Here is a 21,168-nt window from a genome sequence, read left to right as displayed (position 1 = left end):
AATAAACTTAAACCCTGCTCCCCCTCCACTGATAACCTACCACCTTTTTTTCTTAGGTTAGCAGCCTCCTCCATTGCCTACCCCATCTCCATCCTCATCAATCGGTCAATTAAGGAAAGCATTGTCCCTGCTTTCTGGAAAAAAAATTATATGTTTTACCACTACAAAAAGCAGATAACTCCACTGACCCCTCAAATTTCAGGCCCATTGCAATTCCATGCCCCTTTTTAAAATTCTTGAAAAGTGTATACACAAACAGCTCATGTCTTATCTCACCCAAGAGAACCTCCTCACCCCCACACAAAATGGTTTTCCAACCCCATCATAGCACCACTACAGCTCTTAAATCTTTTACTCATTTAATTTATTCATCTGTTTATAATAGCAGATTCATCTCTTCCTTGTTCCTTGACCTCTCTAAAGCCTTTGACACTGTATCCCATAATCTCCTTCTCCCAAGCTAGCTTACTTCAACCTCTGTAACTCCACTCTTGGCTGGTTCTTTAGTTACCTATCTGATCGACTGCAATCTGTTAAATGGCTCTCCGCTACTTCCCCTTTTCTGGAATACATGCATTTAGTCGAAGTAACTACCTCCGAACATCATTTTTTCTGAACATGAATGTCAAATTTGTAATTGGCGAATGGTCAGAATGTCGTACAAAACATCATATTCAACACTTCTGACTGCTCTACCACCTAAACAAGCACTACCATGGGTCAAAAAGGGGGAGATATTTTGTTTCGACAATCTCCAGTTCGGACATTTGAGAACCTGCTGCACTGCTTTCGACGTTTAGCATGTCAACAAGGTAACGGTCAGCTAAATGCGTGCATACCCCCTTTTCTATCTGTTCAAAGCAGGGTTCCCCAAGGCTCCATCCCGGAGCCCCTCTTATTTAATATCTTTATTAACAACCTCTACCACTCCTGCCCACACGCCACCCTGATTCAATACGCTGATGACTCTACTATCATCTCCACATCTGACAATCTTCCTCACCTACTCACCCTCAGTCAAGAATTTCTGCATTCTGTCAAAAACCGGCTCACTATTAATCAACTACTGCTTAACCCTAACAAAACTAAACTCCTGCTCTTCCTGTCTAAAACTCTCCAACATCTCAAACCCTCCTTCTCCATCTCCTCCCCAAATAACACTTCTATCAAAGTAGAATTACCTACTAAACTCCTTGGAGTTTACATGGACGATGAACTTAAATTTGACATCCACATCAATAACTGTATTAAAAAGACACACCAAAAACTTGGACTACTGTACAGGAACAAAAATTTCCTAACTCTGAATCAAAACTGTCCTTAGCTCAAACCTACCTACTGCCCACCCTACTCTACCCTACTCCATTATTTACCCACATCCAAAATAACTTGCCCTCCAAACTTTAACTCACCTATAATAAAATAGCTTGATTTGCCAGTAATCTCCCTTATCGAATGCATGACTGTCTTTCCCTAAAAAAATTCCACTGGCTAGAACTTCAACACCAACTCCTCCTGACACAGCTCCAGCTGACCCACTCTATCCTTCACCAACCCCTAGCCTGTCCATCTCCTACAAATCTTATCTCCCCTTATATCCCTAAGCATGACCTATGTAGCTCTGACCAACTCTTGTTGCATATTTTGAAACCCAACAAATCCATTGGTAAAATAATTTACAGCCACTTTGTCACCTCTGCCTGCTACAAACCCCCTCTCCAAATATGCACAATTGACAATACCCACATCTTTCAAATAGCATTAAAGGAATTTCTGCATTCCTCTTGGATCTGCCCCTGTAATGACCCCACCTGAATAACATTCCCCTCGCCTCTCCCTTAACCGCTAAGGGCCCCCCATCTTATTACCTTACCTGTCGAGTAACTTAAGCTTCTGAGCATACTTCCCTCTCCACTAACTGCCCTCCTACCAGTCCCCTCTCTCAGCTACTCCTCTAGTTTCTCCAAGTCCCATAATTGCTTTTCAATTTCAGGAACTGTCTTGCTGATTTCTCTATGCATAAATTGTCTTGAAACCATGTTCTTCATAGTTTGTGCATAATGTTTCCTATTGTTTTTACTTGCATGTCTCTTACTTAGTTTGATGTATTTTGTATCTAGCTATGTATAATGACTAAGCATACTTTCCTCTAATTGTTTGAACTTTTCACTGTATTATTTCACTGTATTGCTAACTTTTGCAATTGGAGCTTTTCTCCTTGGCACTCTGCTGAAAAAGGGCATCCTGCCCAGACAGACTAACTCGTTTAACAAATGTCAAATAAATAAATACAATTTCTTGCTCTTTAAATGAGGCATCAGCTCAAAATAACAACTTTTGTAATTTCAAAACATGTAGCCTGTATGCTGGCTTTTTGTGTCTTTAAATTAATACACCAAGCAGGCTACATTTAGAGCTGCTTATCCCAGCAGAGAAAAAATTACCTAGGACTTCAGCCAGTAATATTTACTTTCAGACTACAGCTGCAGTTTTATTCTTTAACACAGAGCAACCACCACTCACTTTTAGAAGCTAGCATTTGCCCCAAAACTGTCGGTAAAACAACAAAAAAGCACTCAGACTGATTTCTAGGTATTTGTGAGTGCAATGGAAAACAAGCATTCTACTGCTCTTTAGATGAGAAATCAGTTCAAAACACCAACATTAGTGATTTCAGAATATGTGGTCTTTGCAAAGCCTTCTGGAGTACTTAATTTAAATTAAGATAACAAGCAGGCTACCCTCAGTATTCTTTATCCCAGCAGAGAAAATGAAAGAACCACTAAAAAAATAGCTACAACGATAATTAATTTGATGAGTTTGTCTATATTGCCAAAATGTAGGATGGCATCAACAGCCAAGGTAGACAGGGTGCGCTGATTTGCCTGCATCCATTGCATCACTGACTTGTTCAAAGATGTCCACTAAATTTATTACGCAGGCTTTACCTTTATCAAACCCAAACTGACTTAGGTCAAGAGACTGTAGACTGCTGATGTTCTTGTTACTAACTCCTATAATGATACTCCCCATTGCCTTACAGACAAGCCTGGTTAGGCTTAAAGGTGTATAGTTACCAGAGTCAGTGGTGGGTAATTCCTTGGGGAGTGGGATGACTAGTGCAGTTCTCCACATCTCAGGCATGAATCCAGTGGAGAGGCTGAGACTGACAGATTTAGTAGTGAGTCTGTAAGTCCCTCCTTGGTGCTGACAAGGAAGATGCCTGGCTTGCTGTCCGTAATCATGGAGCTAATGCTCTTCACTTTGAAGAGTGCCATCAGAACATGCACTGAGGTCATCTGATGAGTGGTGTGAGCATGCTAGTGTGTGGGGAAAGTTAGTGGCAGATAATGATATAATGCTAGTGCTACATTTATCAGCTAATATGTTGGCCATGTCCTCTGGAGGCGGGATGAATATGTGTTATTTCTGCATTTATTAGCTCAGTGCAGTGCTGGGTACTTCTTTGAAGGTTTATGATGCAGTTATGACAGTACTTGTGGTTGTCCTTTACAAATGTGTCAATTTTTAGATCATACTTACATTTTGAGGATTTGGTTTTTGCTTCTAAGTTATTTAGTTTTTTGAGGTGACTTTTAGAGATTGGGATCATAATTTAGCGGAAATGATTCTGCCTTTTATTGTATACTTTGGTTCTACTAGAATTCTACCATAAGGGTTTATTCCTGAACTTAGCATCATATCTGTGTCTATTGGGGACTGTAGGCTCAAAGCAAACATTTTGGTGAGCATAGAAACTGCCTGTGAGGACTGAGAGAGACAGGGTCTTCAAAGGGAGAGTGTGCTTAAATTTAATCAGATTATCATCTAGCTGTAATAAATTTGCTCTTGAATAATCTCTAAAGACAGAATGGTTTGATGATATATCAGGTTTAGTACTCATACTGAATATTCCCAATTGGTGATCAGTTTCAACCAGTGATAGAATAATTACAGGTGTAGATTATAACGAGTGTTATATGTTGGTGAGAACTAGATCCAGTATGTTTTAATGCCTAGTTTGAACATGAAATAGTTGGTCTAAGGAGCTAGCATTTATAAAATATAGAATGTATTGTGTATACTTATTTATGGTAGTTTAGGTTACCCAGGCAAAAGAAGGATAGTTGAAATCCCCCAGGAGAATATTATTCATTTCAGTGGATGGGGACTTTGTGAGTTTGGGTAACATGGAGGGGGTATGGCAGTTGTCTTTGATGGCATGAATTTTTATTGATCATAGGATATGAAGTAGCTCAAGGTCAGTATCTTGCCTTAAAAGTCTCGCTATGATCTGACTTCTCAGGAATATGGACACACCACCAGCAACAGTAGAGTCATTTCCTGAGGTGGGTCTAAATGACTGGCACACACTGAAACCTAGTCTAGACCGGGTTGCTCTACTGAAACCATATTTCAGTAAAAATACAGATAGCTATATTTTTAATGAATGAGAAGACATGTATGGAGTGTTAACTTCTTATTCAGACTTCTGACATTCAGTAGCACTCCTTTGTAAAACCTTTATTTTGTCTATGTTGGTTATTTGAGGAGACTGACTTTGCATAAAGAGGTACTCTAGGGTGAAGAAAGCTTTGGCTAATATATGAAATCCATAAGGACAGAGATGCAGGTCATCCTTAGCAAAGCAGGTAGGGCTGTCAGTCATCTCTGCCCAGGTTGATATATTTTGGACCCCCTTTAGAATGACGCCAGTAACTAAACCCATATTTAAAGTCAATGGTCTTCTGCTTGCATTGTGACATTATTTTTGGTGATGGCAGGATGCTTTTCAAGACAAGTTTCATAGCAAAGTCAGTCACATATTTTGAGAGCCCTGTCATGTCTTTCTTCATATGACCCAGGAAGGTATGTCTCAAGTTGTTCACTCCCACCTGCATAATGACCAAGTCATATATGTACCTTGGGTGAAGAGACTCGAGGGCCCTAGTGACATATTGGATACTGGCATCTAAAGGACAACTGTCATCCTTTCCTTACTCAGTGTGATGTCCCAGCACTGGCCCAGTAATCAAGGAGCCTCAATCCTCATCACTGGCAACAGTGGGGGACGTACACACTCGGAGGATGAAAAGTACACATACAGTACAGTATAGTGCAATTTCTCTTAAGAGCACACAGAGACCACAGTCAATCTGGAGCTGGTTTCTCCCTCTTTCTCCAGATCCCCAATAAGATTCCCCACTGGCACAGCTATAGAGCTGAGTCCATAGCCAGAGTTCCAAGCCAAGTCATCCAACACTCTCTGTCCAACCAGTGTTTCATGTCCCTGCCTAAGTAGCTGACATACACACACTCCTGGAGATTTGTTTTACACACGCGAGCACACACACACACACACACACACACACACACACACACACACACACACGCACGCACACACACACACACACACACACACACACACACACACACACACACACACACACACACACACACACTCACACACACCCGATAAAGGCTAGCACAGGTTTACTAGCTATGCTCCCTTCTGCCCAGACTATAAGGTAGTTATCACTGCCACCAGAACCCCTTATCAGCTACTTTAAGGCCCTTAACAAAGGGTGTCCAATCCTACTGTGTAATGTTACTATTGATCCAAATGATAATCTGATCAAGAGCAAGGCTATTAGGACTAGCTTGCCCAGTGGTACCAAATAAATATGCAAGTACTCTCAGAGCTTAAATATGTCTCACAGATATCAGCCACAAAGATAGGTTTAAATATATTTAATGATAAATAATAAAAGAACAAGGAAATGTATTTTATTTTTATTTATTTATTTTATTTTACATTTTTTAAATGGGAAATTCCGACTGGACTAGGTCCATTTTCAGCAGAGGCCCGGGGAGAAAAGCTCCACATTGGTTAACAACAGTTAATATTTTTATACAAAGTTGTAAAACAGACAAGGTACATTATGCAGCAGACAAACCAGTATTCATATTGAACTATAGACAGTCAAGACACTTTTCAGCAATTAGAGAAGTTTCAACAGTAAGGATTAGGAGATACTTTCAGTCTGGAAGAATATCTATTAGAGTTTTAGTACTGTAGAGCATTACAGTGAGTAAATTGGTAGTTGTTCATGGGTATAAGGAGGAAGGGAAGAAAAACTTAAATTTCAGTAATTCATGTACATAGCCAGGTATTCATCAGATGTGATTTGAGGGAGTTTTTGAAGTGTGAAGTGGTGGAGGCAGAGGTCAGTGGAGGGGGAAAGCGATTCCAGTTTCTAGCAACGATATGGGAGTATAGTGCTTTTCCAGCTGTATTGTTTGCCTTAGAGATACAGAGGAGAGATTTGTCACTGGAGTGGAGAGAGCGATTTGCTGAGTAGTAAGTAAGTAGTTGTGTTAGTGATGGGGTTTTATCAGGGTATTTAAGAATGCTGTAGGCAGTGACTAGCTGGTAATAATTAAGTAGTTGTGGTAGTTCTAGCCATTGTAGGTTCTTTAGAGCTAGACAGTGATGTGTTCTGAAGGTCGAGTCTTTAGCAAACTTGGAGATCTTATTGTAACATGACTAGTTTGTCAAGGTCTATTTTTCTGATGTGGGTGAAAATTTGTGCGGCAAACATTAGTGTAGACAATAGGTGAGTTTGGGCTAAGGTGATTCTTGCTTGATCTGAGAGGAAGTTTTTCTGCCTATATAGTGTACACATTTTTTGTGAACCTTTTATGGTTTGGGAGATGTGGATGTCAAAGTGAAGGTTATTGCCAATTTCAATGCCGAGGAGTTTGGTATGGATAGAAGGGGAAATAGTTCAACACATACTTATGTACCAGTAGTTTAATATACACATAACATACAGTTCTAATAAATTTGTAAGACAAGCATATGAATCATGTTGATATTCACAAATGACGTATGATTATTTACAAAATTCCAGACAACTGAGCTGGCAGTATCTCCCTCTGTCAGACTTCTATATAAATCATATTAATACTCACAAATAACATATAATTATTTACAAAATTCCAGATAGCTAGGCTGACAATATTTCTTTTTGTGACACTCAGCCTGGTGAATGGTGCATCTTCATGGTTCACTATGGATTCACCTATGACTAGGATGTTACCATGTAACCAATGTATTGACTCCCCCTTATTGCCATAATGGTGTTTTGCCGGCTAGGTAACTTCCCTTGTTCTCTTCTACTGTTTATTCATACAAAAGCTGTTTGCTTGTAAGTGTCTCACTGAGTATTATGTTTACCCAACCATCATCTTGGAGAACTTTGAGGTTTGGGCAGGGATTTCATAAGTCCCTTAGCATAAGATGATTTATTTGCTGATATAGGACAAGGCAGGCAATGTTGCATACATTGGGTTATGGACGGCTTGCTGGGTACTGCCAATAAGTTTAGATGAGAGGCTGGCCTCCAAAACAGTAAATCTTTGCACCTTTCACATGTAGATTCACCCAGTGGAATATGCAAATGGTTGTCAGTAAGTATCAGGCAGTTGACTACAGCAAGCAGGCTGCAGATGGTGCAGGAGACTGCAAACTCATGGTGCATTGTATCTGGTGTGTAAGGTGTGTATTGATGAGCTTTATTGTAGGGAGAGGTTTTTTACAGTATACTGGGGAGGAGATATAATTTTTCCTAGTGAAGTAAGACTGTATAATTGAAATAAGGCACAATCAGAGCAATAGTGATATACAATAGTCATTGAATACAGGATTCACAAAAAGCTATAGTGAAGCAAACAAATTGGTATAGTTTAACCAAATAGTAGGTAGACAAGTGGTGAAGAGAGGCTTAGCAGACCAATTTAATTTACACACCTAGAAAATTACAATTTGAAGTCTTGTTCGGTTACTGCAATTTAAAGTCAAGCTCACCTTACACAACAATAGAGTTATGCTACAGTCAGTAGTTGCGACAGTATGCAATTGCAGTGACAGTGACTGGGTAAATGCAGTCTGAAAACTAAGTAATCTGGAATACTCACCATAGTAGCAGAGGGCTATATCATAGTCAATAATGACAGCATGGCCAATACAGAAGATGTTTGTAATCGTAGTGAATTGGTAACAGCAGTTTGCAAATCCAGTGTAATAACAGCATTAGTACAATATGTGAATATGCTGGGATGACCACCCATCAGGATCAGCTGCCATAACAGCAGAGAATTGCAATTGCAATACAGTCAGCAGCAGCAAATGATGATATGGTGGCAGTAAAGGGAATTGCAGCAACTTGTGGATACTTATAAGTAATGACTTACAATTTTGTTTGGATGCCAAAGGAGAGGACAATACCAAACACAATGAATTAGAACCACAACAAAAGACTGTATCAGATACAGTAAAATCAGTAGTGCAGAATGGGAAGTAGAAATACAGAGAAGCAGCAGTAGCAGCACAGAAATATAATACAAATGCCGTGAAAACAGTAGAATGTTAAACAGCAATCTGCATTATAGAAGGAATTAATTTGTGTGGAGCAACAGTATATAAGAGTAGTGGAACGTCCTACAGTTTGCGCACAGCAATAGCAGAGCTCTGTACTGGATTATATCCTTAGCAGCACACGGCTATCTGTAACTGAACCGAGCTATATGCTATAAAGGACTAGTTGAAGCACACAGACTTAAGTGTCAGAAATGATACCATGTCTAATGGATTTATTGACTAAACCTGAAGGTACAAACGCTTGGATCAGTCATTAGTTTTCTTCTGTGCTCATTCATGCTGTGAACCGCATAGCCCTTCGCAGGTGTAATAAGATCTGGCTTTAGGTCAAAGCCAAGTAGATGTCCTCAGATATGCTCATGCACTCACAGCCCAGTGAAGTACAACATTGATGCCTGCAAAACACAGTAAGTTTAAACAAACAAACCAGAGTATATAGGCTAGCTACAACCACAGTGGTCCGGTAGCTAAGGACAATAGCAGTACCCCTTCTCTCACTGGAAGATTACTTGTTAAACCTGGTCTAAATGCAAATATTTACCACAGCACAAAATACACCGCACTGCTTCAAAATTATTTCTAACGTTCTAATAGATGGCAAAATACAGAAAACAGTCACTTCCTATGTATAGCTGGATCTAGTTTGTGGTAAAAGCACAGTATAAGTCCTTAGGTAAGTTTGTGTAGATGTATCCCAGTCAAATAGAGTGTCAACATCTGCAAACAGTCTGAGTCTAAACAAACAAACTGGAGTACACATGGCAGTTTCAAAATACATTGCTAATAGCAAATTTCACCCAGAACAATAGCACTGCTCCTTCTGTCACCAGATTACTTGCTAGACCAGTTGTAAATGCAGATGTTTTCCACACCACAAAACACTGCAGCTGTAGCACAATATTATGTAAGGCAGAAAATAGAAAAAAGTCACTTAGCAGGTGTAGTGGGATCTGGTTTGATGTCAAAGCCAAGCAGATGTCTTCAGCTGTGCTTGTACCTACAACTGTTGGAATGCAACATATAATTATTGTTACATGCAAGGATATGAAATGCAAAATATTAATTTCTAATACAGTTCCTGTATAATTTTAATCTGAAACAGACTGTGGACGACCTCCAGATTTAGCCCTAAACAGAAAACTGAACAAAAACAAACAAATAAATAATAACCAACCGAGTACTTATTCCAGTTATTGTCACTACAAAACTAAGCATTTGTCTTACAGCTATTAGTTGACAAAATGAATACAGCAGATATTAACCTGCTAAACCAGGGTACAATTACAAAGCAAAATGTCTTGATTTAATAATTGGTTGTTACTGAAAAATACATTCTGCTGTCACTTCCGTGAAGTCCATTAAATGGAAAGTGCCAGTAAGAAGCTTGTGTTCTCAGTCAGGATTCTGAAATCTTATGATTTGCAGTCATTGAGAAGGTAAAGCAGATGCATGGGAAACTTCGTTTGCCACTGAAAGTTATGCCATGTGCCATGCTTGGCATAGTTTATTAGGAAATGGAAGGAAACTGAATGGATTGGCTGCAGATCATTTCTCTGTTATGAATTTTGGCTGCTCAAAGAACCTTGTCTACTGCAAAAAAATGTGCAAAATAAACAAATTAAGGCTGCCATTTTGCATCCATTGAGGTTTTGAATCAATTTGATCAGATATGTATAATTATCTGCAATTCAACAGAACAAATGTAGCATGTTTTAGCAAAAGCTATGGTGAGATCAGTCTCAATTGCTTTATGTTCATAGGTTCATAGGTGTGTACTAGGCTAATGGCCCTGGAGCCTTTACAAGCCTAGCCCATAGAAGTGCCCTGGCATCATGCCGCCCGACGTTAGTTCCCAGTGCCTCTATCAAGAAGAGCCACCGGAGTGATCCCTGGGGTGAACTTTCTATTTCCCATCCACTCATCAAGATTTCTCTTGAAGAGGGCCTGTGAGGTGCTCTACTTGACATGTATGGGAAGTCTATTCCAGAGCATGGGCAGTCTCTGGGTTATGAACCTGCCCCTCTAGCATATTCTGTTGATTGTGGTAATGAGGTTGAGGTCTCTGGAGTGTGTGGTGTGGAGGAATTAGGATTTCTTTAGATGTAGCATTTCTAATAGAGCTGGGTCAGACATGGCTTCGTAAGTCAAGCAGAGATCACCTCTTAGTAGACGATATGAGACAGAGAATAGCTGAAGTTTTTTGAGTCTATCCATGTATGACATGTGTTTAAGGCCTAGGATCCTCTTTGTGAGGTACTTTTGTCTCCTTTCTAGCTGTTGCATGTGTGTAGTGAGGTACATGCCAATTGGGGTATTATACTCTATGATTGGCCTAATGAGGGAAGAGTAGAGAGAGATGATGACCTCTTTCTTCCGAGATGCAAAACCCTTGGTAATGAAATGTGCCACATAGAAGGACTTTCTGACCACAGTGGCAATGTGATGGTCAAAGGAGATGTTGCTGTCAGCCTGTGTCCCCAAATCTCTTACAACACCTTCAGTGTTCAGTGGACTCTCACCAATGTAGTAATTAGTGGGAACTGAGTTTTTCTCCAAAGGGGATGATGACACATTTTTTGGCATTAAGCTTAAGGCCATGGTTTTGACACCAGTCATTGGTCTCAGTGAGGCCTTTCTGTAGGATGTCTACATCACTTGGGGAGATAATAATGGCTCCCAACTTGCAGTTATCTGCGAACTTGGTCAGCCAGAGTCCCTTCGTGTTGGCCTGAACTTCTAAAAAGTAGATGCCAAACAGGAGAGGACCCAGGACCGATCCCTGTGGGACTCCACTCATGACTGGTCGGCAGTCTGACTTGGAGTCCGCTACTTTCACACTGTGGGTTGTAGCTGTGAGCCAGTTTGCAATCCACCTAGTGATATAGGGGTTGATGCCTAGTTTGGTGAGTTTATCAATAATTCCTGAGTGGGGAATGGTATCAAAGGCTTTGGCCATATCAAGGTAGGCTGTATGAACTGCCTTTCTCTCATTCACAACTTTGGTGACTGACTCAAAGATGTCAACCAGGTTGAGCAGGCATGATCTACCTTTCACAAAAACAAATTGTGCGGGATCTAGAGTTTGGAGATTCCCTATATCCTTGTTAATTAGGTCCATGGTGATACGCTCCATAGCCTTACATATCAGACTTATCAGACTAATGGGGCGATCATTTCCAGAGTCTGTAGTTGCTCCCCCTTTATGGAGAGGGATGACTGTAGCAGTGTGCCATTCGGTAGGGGCAAAGCCTGAGGTGAGGCTGTGATTGAATAGGGCACACAGATGTGGTGCCAGTTCACTTTGCAGTTCATGTAGAACACATTCAGAGATATTGTCAGATCCCATGGAAGCTGTATTCTTGGCCTTGGACAATGCAGCCTTAATCTGTGCTGCAGTAATGCTGGGTGCCTGGCATTCCTCCGGTATTGTGATTGGTCATTTAGGGGAGTGAAAGGGGTAAAGTTGGCACTGAACCTGTCCGCCAGTATATTGGCAATATCTGTTGGCTCAGTACAGGAGGTACCATTGTGCAGTAACTCAGAACAAACCTGGGTATTGCCTTGGAGATTTTTTTATATAACTATAGAATGCTTTGTGGTTGTTTTTAGTATCTGTTGCAATTCTGTCTTCATAGCTGACTTTAGAGGTTTTGATGAGGGATATCAACTTTTTGTTGAGGCTAGTAAGGGAGTTTTTCCAGTCTTGGGACTTCACCTTTTTCTGCAACAGTTTCTTCCTTCTGTTGTAGAGTTTATTAATGGCAGGGAACCACCAGATTTGCTTCCTTTTTTGGGGGAGAGCACCTTTGTTCTGTTGGGTATGGCTAGTTCCATGCATTTATGTACATGTTCTTACAGTGCATTGGTGTATGATTCGGCAGTAATGCATCTATTTTCCATTGACATGGGTGCTGTGAAGTTAGACACCTCAGTTTTTAGGAGCCCAAAGTCAGCTTTGGAGAAGTTTTTCATGGTGGTTACATTTGCGGGGGTGTGTGGGTGAGATGTGGATTTCCATGGTGATTAGTTTGTGGTCAGATCTAACCAGGGAGGAATTGGCTGTTGGTGTAGAAAAATGGCTGGTCATGTTAGTAATAACCAGGTCATAGATGCTGCTTCCTCTAGTGGGGGTAAGAATGAGCTGGTCCAGGCATTGGAACTGATGAATTCCAGGAAGCGTTGGGCCAGTGTATTGGTGCATGAGTAGTTTTCCCAGCTGATGGAGGGGTAGTTGAAGTCACCTAGTATGAGAGTGTTGAGTTGGACCCAAGTAGTTTCCAGGGTGCTTAGGAACATGGATTGAGAGTCTTGGGACATGGTTGGGGACCTACAGCAGGTTACAACCTGAATCTCCGTCTTACTCAATGTTAGTTGTACCTGAAGTTTCTCAGATGTGTTATACTGGGCTACTAGTCTGGAAGTGTGCATATCCTTTATGAATATGGAGACCCCACCAGCTTTGGAGCTTTGGTCCATGTTCTGGGGCCGAAAGGTGTGGAATGAGTTATAGCCTGGTAGTGCAGGGGCACTTTCTGCTACTTTAAACCAGGTCTCTGTTACAGCACAAATGATGATGTTCTCCATTTTGGGGAGTGCTTCGCATGAGTGCATCTTAAGATTTAGACTTCTAGCATTGAGCAGCATGACCCTCAGATTGCATTTATTTATAGCTGTTATGGTGGTAATTTGGTCTTTGGAACAGCACCTAAAAAGGCACTATAGGGGTGGCAAGAGCCTTAGCCAGTATCTCAGGCCATCTCTGGCAAAGCATCGAGCTCTGTCAATCATGTCATCCCAGGTAGACAGATACTGGATCCCCTTAGAATGACACCAGAAACTTAGCCAATTGTGAAGTCAATCATTTTCTGTTTGTTCTGCCGTATCATTCTGGTTGATGGTAGGATGCTGCTCAGGGCTAGGGTCATACCTGCCTGGGCCACATAATCCAAGAGCTCCTCCATGTCTCTTTTCATGTAGTCCAAGGAGGTGCATCTCAGGTCATTTACACCCACATGGACAGTGACAGAGTCATACTTGTACTTGTTGTGGAGTGACATGAGTGCATGTGTTATGTGTCAGATTCTGGCACCTGATAGCTGACTGTTACCTTCTCCTTATTCAACCTAGTGAGTGGGACATCAGTGTGCCTCACTATCAAGTCAGCTTTGATTAGTGTATTGGGCAAGCTGTTTTACCTTAGGGGCTTAGGTTGAGGGACGCACTGTGTAGGTGAGCTATGTGTCTTGTGGTTTGTGCTGTGTTACAGTGGTCGAGTGCATTTCTGCCTTGGACGGCTCTGCTGTCTGGGTGGATTTCTATTGAGAGCCTCCATGAAGGTGAGTGTGTGGTTTGCATTTTTATGTGACAGCTGTGATGGTGAGTGCTTTGGAGGGCTATGTGTTGTATGTGGTGTGTTGCAGGTGTTGACCTTCTTCTCTTGACCAGCTATTCCAGTCTTGGCTTGTGAGTGTGTGGCTTCCATTTTGGATATGTAAGTGCATCTCTCACAAGTCTGAAGTGTTATTCACTTCCTGTGTCTTCCTACAATGTTTCAGTTTCTGTTTCAGAAGTTTATTCTTTAAGTTTCTTCAGGAGGTTTTTATACTATTGTACATCTTTTTCTGCTCTAAATTGATAATTTACTTAAATTATAAGTTCTAATGCTTTTATCACTGTAAAAGTGTAGAATTTGTGCCCAGTCCTGACTCATGTTTTGTTCTATTTCTTTTCTTTTATTTTATGCACTCAGTAATGTATTTAAGTTGGCAATGTGTGTTTCTGGTTTTAGATGCTGTTATTATTTGGTCCACTGGTTTGTTTTCGGAGAATTCTGCAGCTGACAGTTTTTTCTAGCACTGAATTACTTTTCAAGATGGTGGCAGTTTACTATATTTTGAAACCTGGGATGGAGTAGAGATCTGTGAATAAATATTAGGTTCAGATGACTTGTACTAGCTTTGCCACAAATGCATATAACTGATTTGATGCATAGGTAGCTAGCAATTTGATTAGTTTTCCTTACCCATTAAAAATACACACACACACACACACACACACACACACACACACACACACACATACATATCGCCTTTCACAAAAGGCTCCTTATGTGTACTCTGCACATCAGTGGTATGACCACTGTCTTCTTCCCAACATCCCCTTCTTTCCAAGCCTGTAAGTCCATCTTATTCCATTGATCAGAGCCACCCCCTGAGGTACAACACAGGGTAGACATTTTTGTTTTGACAGATTACTAAGGGAAATGAGAGCAGTTCCTGATACAGTATCCTCCTTGGTATTTTTTATGATATGATTATTGTGTTCTATATTCCACACTACATCCTGCAGATACACTGATTGGCTTGTACTACTGGATCAGAAGGGATGAGAATTCTGTCTGATATGTTTCCTCAGCTGGAGTGTTGTCTATCATGTGAGGATCAAACTGCACAGGATGAACTGTTGTCAGACTCTGATATTGATAAGTCAACATTACCTGTTCACTCCCATCCCACATTTTGTACTTCCTGGATAACCTACATTTGCTAACTGAATTTAAGTCGGCCAATGCCAGTCAGGACTTTAGGCTTCTGCATCATAGATCTACTGAGAGCAGGGCTGAAGAGCATAAGCAGTGTGTGTGTGTGTGTGTGTGTGTGTGTGTGTGTGTGTGTGTGTGTGTGTGTGTGTGTGTGTGTGTGTGTGTGTGTGTGTGTGTGCGTGTGTGTATGTGTGTGTTGTGTGCATGTGTGCATGTGTGTGTGTGTTGTGTACGCGTGTGTGTGTGTGTGCGTGTGTGTGTGTGTGTGTGTGTGTGTGTGTGTGTGTGTGTGTGTGTGTGTGTGTGTGTGTGTGTGTGTAAATAACCTGAGATCTCCCTGAAGTATATGAAGAGAGACATGATGGAGATTTGGAATATGTCTGAGGCTGGTGTGACCCTAGCTTGGAGCAGCATTCTATCAATGCCAATAATGATGTCGCACTATGAACAAAAGATTATTGATTTCAACAATTGGCTTAGCCTCTGGTGCCATTTAAAGGAATACAACATATCCATCCATCCACAACCCCCCCCCCTTTTCCCATTTTTGCATATGGGATCAGGGTGTTACTTCAATAATGACAATCATCCAGAGCCAATATTCACACCACTGGGTGGCTAGCCCTGCAGTGGAAAGGGAATACAACATATATCACCTTGAAAACAGATAGTAAACAGTCACAACTGCTTTGCCAGTGGTCTGCATCTCTTCCCTAAGGCTTTCATATATTAGCTAAATCCCTATCCACCCTTATTTTGTCTCTTTTAAACAATTTAAGTCTTCTAAAACTTCTGACATAACTAAATAGAATCCAGATAACATTAAGGTATTGCTACTCAATGCAATGAGTCTTAACAAAAAACTCCTATCCTTATAAGCACTCCTTACCTTGAAAAACACTGATATATGCATCATCACAGAGACCTGATTTAAGACCATTCAAAGCATTCCATCAGTGCAGGGTTTCAGTATCTATCACCTGTTTAAACAAAGGCACTAAAGGTGGTAGTGTCTCCATATTCTTAAAAAACACTTCATCTCCAGACCCGTTAGACAAGATAATGACCTGAAACTCTGCCAAGACAAACTTACTATTAACAAATTCCCTTAATAGGACAGCCTCTATGTTCCACTTTGATCATACTTCTTACCTAACTAGTATGGCGTCCCTGTGTAAAAAGTAATGTCTTTTGGCTTTCCCCGATTAGGGTTCGCCACAGCAGAACTTCAGTCTGCTAATGATCGGCAGTGGAGTTTTATGGTGACGAGTTGCCATCTTCAAGGAAGGCACACCCATTCACGCTCGCACCTACCTGCATATCTTTAATGTCACTTGACTGAGGGGAGGACATGCAGACTCCACACAGAAGGTGCTCCAGCCGAGAATCGAATGGGAGAACCTCTTGCTGTGAGGCGACATTGCTAACCGCTGCACCACCGCGGCTCTTAGTATGGTGTCCCTATGTAGTAAGTCATATACCATTCTCCTAGGCGATTTCAACTACTCCTCCATAAGTTGGTAGATTTATACATCTTCAAACAGGTATGCCCAGAGATATCTGATTTCATCAGTACAAACCCCCTGGACCAGTAGTCCACACCCTAACCAGGACAATAAAACTCTGGACTTGGACCTTAGCAGTATGGGGTAGCTTTCCTCCCCATTAATTGTAACTTCCTCCCTGGCCAGATCAGACCACAAGTCGGTCACACTAACCATAAGACTGAAGCCTGAAGTATCTTCTGATACGTTGCTGTTCAGAGATTATGCAAAGGCTAATCTACTACAACTGAGTGATGAACTGGCTGAATTCAAAAGCCTCTTCCATCTCGATGACCCCACTGCTTATGCAGAATTCTTTACTGCTAAATTCTATGCACATGTATATAGCTGCATAGACACATCTCTCCCCCTCAGAAATAAATACAGTGCAAATTCCAAAATAAGCCCATATGGTAGAACACAAATATAATCAGGCTGTATAAAAAAAGAAAAAAAAATCACTGCATGAAAATATAAATCTAACTCTCAAGATGCCAAAAATGATTTTGTTAAATTAAATTAGGAACTCCAGACCCTGATCAACTCAATGAAAGCCAGATATGAATTAAAAATAGCTACCCTGTTGAAGGATAACTACAAAGCCTTCTTTAATTGATCCCTTACAGAAACTATTCCATATCAGCCTCAAAACAGGCTTTGGGCTGGATGAATGGAGGGAAGCAAGAATTATTCCCTTGCACTAAGTTGGGGCGTTATTGATCCTGGGTAATTATGGACCCATAAGCCTGACCAATCTCAAGTGTAAGACTATGGAAAGTTTCATTACAGAATTAATAAATAAGGATATCTGCAGCCTACAGACTCTTGCCTTAGACCAGTTCAGATTCATCAAGGACGGGTTCTGTGAACTTAAGCTGGATGACTTCTAAAAAGTTACTAAAGCAATGAACGAGGGCAAAATAGTGCACTTCTAGACCTAGCAAAGGTGTTTGGTACAATCTCCAACTTGGGCATTGGAGATAAACTCTTCCAGCTAAATGTCATTCCCTGTGTAATTCATTGGATAGCAAATTGGATAAGAAAATAGAACCCAAGAAGTTAGTGTGGGTATCTCTACCTCCTGAAAATGATCTGTCACTAGCTGTATATCCCAGTGTTCAGTCCTTGTCTACTTCTCTTTCCCACTTACTTCCCAGAGGCCAAAACTAATGTTAAAGGTTTGTGACTGACACAGTTTGCAGATGTTTTCAAATTTGGTGCCATTATAAACTCCCCAGGGGACAGTAAAATCCTCCAAGAGAGTCTTTCTAAATAAATAGGTGATGTCAAAACCATGTACTAAAACTAAATGCTAGGAAGTGTATATGTCGTACCATTTAGCAACCATGACTCCCCTGAAACTATCACATTGGCAAAACACGCCTGAATAATGGTCCCATAGTTAGGGATCTGGCAACCTATATTGACAATGATTTGTCCTTTGATCACAATGTAACGACTGTTATAAGAGAGTCCTTTTTCATCACACAGAGTATATCTAAAGGTATTGCATCTTTATCCATGGATGTAATCATTCCAATGTATTTGGCATTCAATAGGCAGATCTTTGAATATAATGTCCTTTTTGGTATGCACTTATCCAAATGATTACCCATGCTGGAATGACCACAGTGCTTTCTCACTAAAGAATTAAGGTTATTAGTCTTAAAAAATATACAGACTATCTCAAAATCGTATCTCTCCTCTTGGTATCATATAAGTTACTGAGAAGTGGCCTTTGCTTCATGTATGGGACTTCAACATACTCTATTCTGTTAAACCTTTTTCAGATTTGCAGGTCTAGTAGTATTATAAAGACCTGCTTAAGGGATCTAAGTCTTTTTTGTGAAATAAATGGAAAGTGTTAGAGGGACTGGTTTGTATCACACAGAATACCCCTCCTAAATAGAGCAAAGGACTTATCTTTCTCCATTCAAATGTAATTTGGATGAATGAAGATAAAACTACAAGTTCATCCCTGGTTTAGCAGCTCTGTCCCTTATGGATGGGGAAGAATGTAACTATCTGGACACATCCTTGTCTGGCAAAATATAAGGGCTAAAAACTACCATAGGAATGTAAGGCTAGACTTCTTAAGATGCACACAGATAAATATTCTAGTAAGTACCTATGAACTTATAAAGTTATAGGAAATAAGACAGGAAGAAAACTGATGCCTTTCAATTACAGTATTGGAAAAGCATCCTGTGCATATCATGATCTACCCCATACCAAAAAAAATGAGAATTGGAAGAGATAAAACCAAGATATTTCCTGGAAGCTCAAATGTTGAGCTTCACCTTTCATTCTTTGGACATATCGTGCAAAGAGAACTTTCACTGGAAAAAGAAATGCTGCATGGCAAGTATGAAGGTTAAGGAAAAAAGGAAGCCTGCTACTGAGATGGACTGGTACAATCATTACAGCAATAAGTGTTTAAAAAGTGATTAGTCAGGTGACTGAAGATAGAACACCATTCAGGACTGTTCAGTTATACATAGGGTCAGCATAAGTGAGCTTTAACTTGATATCACTTAACAATAACATATACATATATATATATATATATATATATATATATATATATATATACATATACATATACATATATATAGTGAGAGAGAGATTATATATATGTACAGATACACAAGTACTTATGTATGTATATATAAACATATGTGTGTGTGTGTGTGTGTGTGTGTGTGTGTGTGTGTGTGTGTGTGTGTGTGTGTGTGTGTGTGTGTGTGTGTGATTGAAAATATTTTCCTGGGACTGCAAAGCATCACCTCACAGTATGTTCAAAAATATCAGTGAAACATAACTCAGCAGAACTTGAAGGATAGTGTTTAACATGGTTACTGTGTGTCCTGCAGGAGGGGGTGGAGGGAGGGAGTCCATCTCAGTCATTTTAACTGGTTGACTTAGCATGAGTTGAAGATGTGTCAAGTGTGTGAGTTGATAATATACACATTCTTAGAACAACACTTGGCATTAAACATGCTACAGTAAACGTCTGTCTCTCTATCTGTTTATCTATGTACGCATGTGTGTGTGTGTGTGTGTGTGTGTGTGTGTGTGTGTGTGTGTGTGTGTGTGTGTGTGTGCCCGCGTCTGTTATTTCTATGAATATATTCACACACCATACAGCATATCATGCTGAAATGCAAATTTACACACACGATAATGTGTTGTTACCAACAAACAAATGCATTCGAGAAGCACCTCCTTTACTACAGTACTGTAGCATTTAAAAAGTAATTTAATAATTCCATTGAGCTGAGGATGTGAAAGGCCCACTTTGATGTATTAAACATGTGAACAGAATCCCCAAAGAGTAGACATACACAGCAGTTTTATTTACAATCTATGCATACATATTATTCCAGTGATACAGATCCTAGTCTTCATTTGGATCTTTTAATATGTCCATTATAAGGCTGTCAGCAACAATATATAGTTAGGTATGTGTGGATGAAATATCCTTCATGTTAAGTTATAGTAAATAATGCCCAGCTGGAACATCTAAAGAAAATGAGATAATATCATCAGTTTCAATAATAATTTGATAGACATGTTATATGTTTTACAATTTTCATTAATATTTTAATTTCAAGTTCTCAAAAAAGGAACATTTATTTTAGCAAGCTTAATTATATCATCATCAAACTAAATTGGTGCATCTTTCTTTAATGGATCGACAAATTTAAAAAAATCCAAATGCTTCTATATTATAAAGTATAGTAAAGTGCCAGAAATGAAATGCAAGGACGATTGTTATGCAGATGGAAACACAGAATGAAGAGAAGGAAGTACTGCCAGAGGAATGTTAATGTTCCCTCACACATGATGTCATCTCCACACCCATTTTAAATGTGGATTGAAGAATGTGCTAAAAATCAGTTACCGGAATGAAGAATAATTGCAGAATATGACTCCATAATGATATATAATTAATTCTGTTACAACAGTTATGTTGGGAGACTTCAAATAGTTTCACAGCACCAATATGTGATAATTAACTGTCAGAGTATGAGAAAAGTAGAAATATTCCAATTTCTCAGGTGTACACCTAAGTAAGCACACTGTACTCCATCTTCTGGTGCATATGCATTACTGTAAGTAAACTCAGAAACTATGACCATGCATTGCTGACTGATGTAACTGGCATAGACTCAATCTCCTAGACTGATCATGTAAAGACAAAAAAGATAAAAGATAATTTATAGTTCCTATTGCTGTCCTATTCCCACTTTCTTGAGACAGAATTACATCTGCTTTCATTCTGAATACAGCTTCTATGTTATATTTCCAGATTTGTTATAAACCATAATATACAGTCCCACCACATGTGCTCTTAGTTCCTAAACAATTCAAGGGCTAATTCATCTGACATAATTCACTTTAATGTATTCATTCTTTCTTAATAATTTCTTCTGTGAATATGCATAAATCAACAATACATAATTTGCATAATGATCAAAGAAAGGGGACGCACATTTTATTAATATATACTTGTTTTAGAGGTGGTCTCCTTTTTAACACCGTTATATTTTCATTAGTCTGAACAAAATAAAATAATTAAATATTCACAAAGATAAAAACTAGACAAAAAAAAAATCAGTTAAATTTAATATCTGAAT

This window comes from Protopterus annectens, chromosome 7.part0 (genome assembly GCF_019279795.1).
Source record: "Protopterus annectens isolate FY-2018-M chromosome 7.part0, PAN1.0, whole genome shotgun sequence".
NCBI lineage: Eukaryota > Metazoa > Chordata > Ceratodontiformes > Protopteridae > Protopterus > Protopterus annectens.
Note: the sequence above shows the minus strand (reverse complement) of the source record.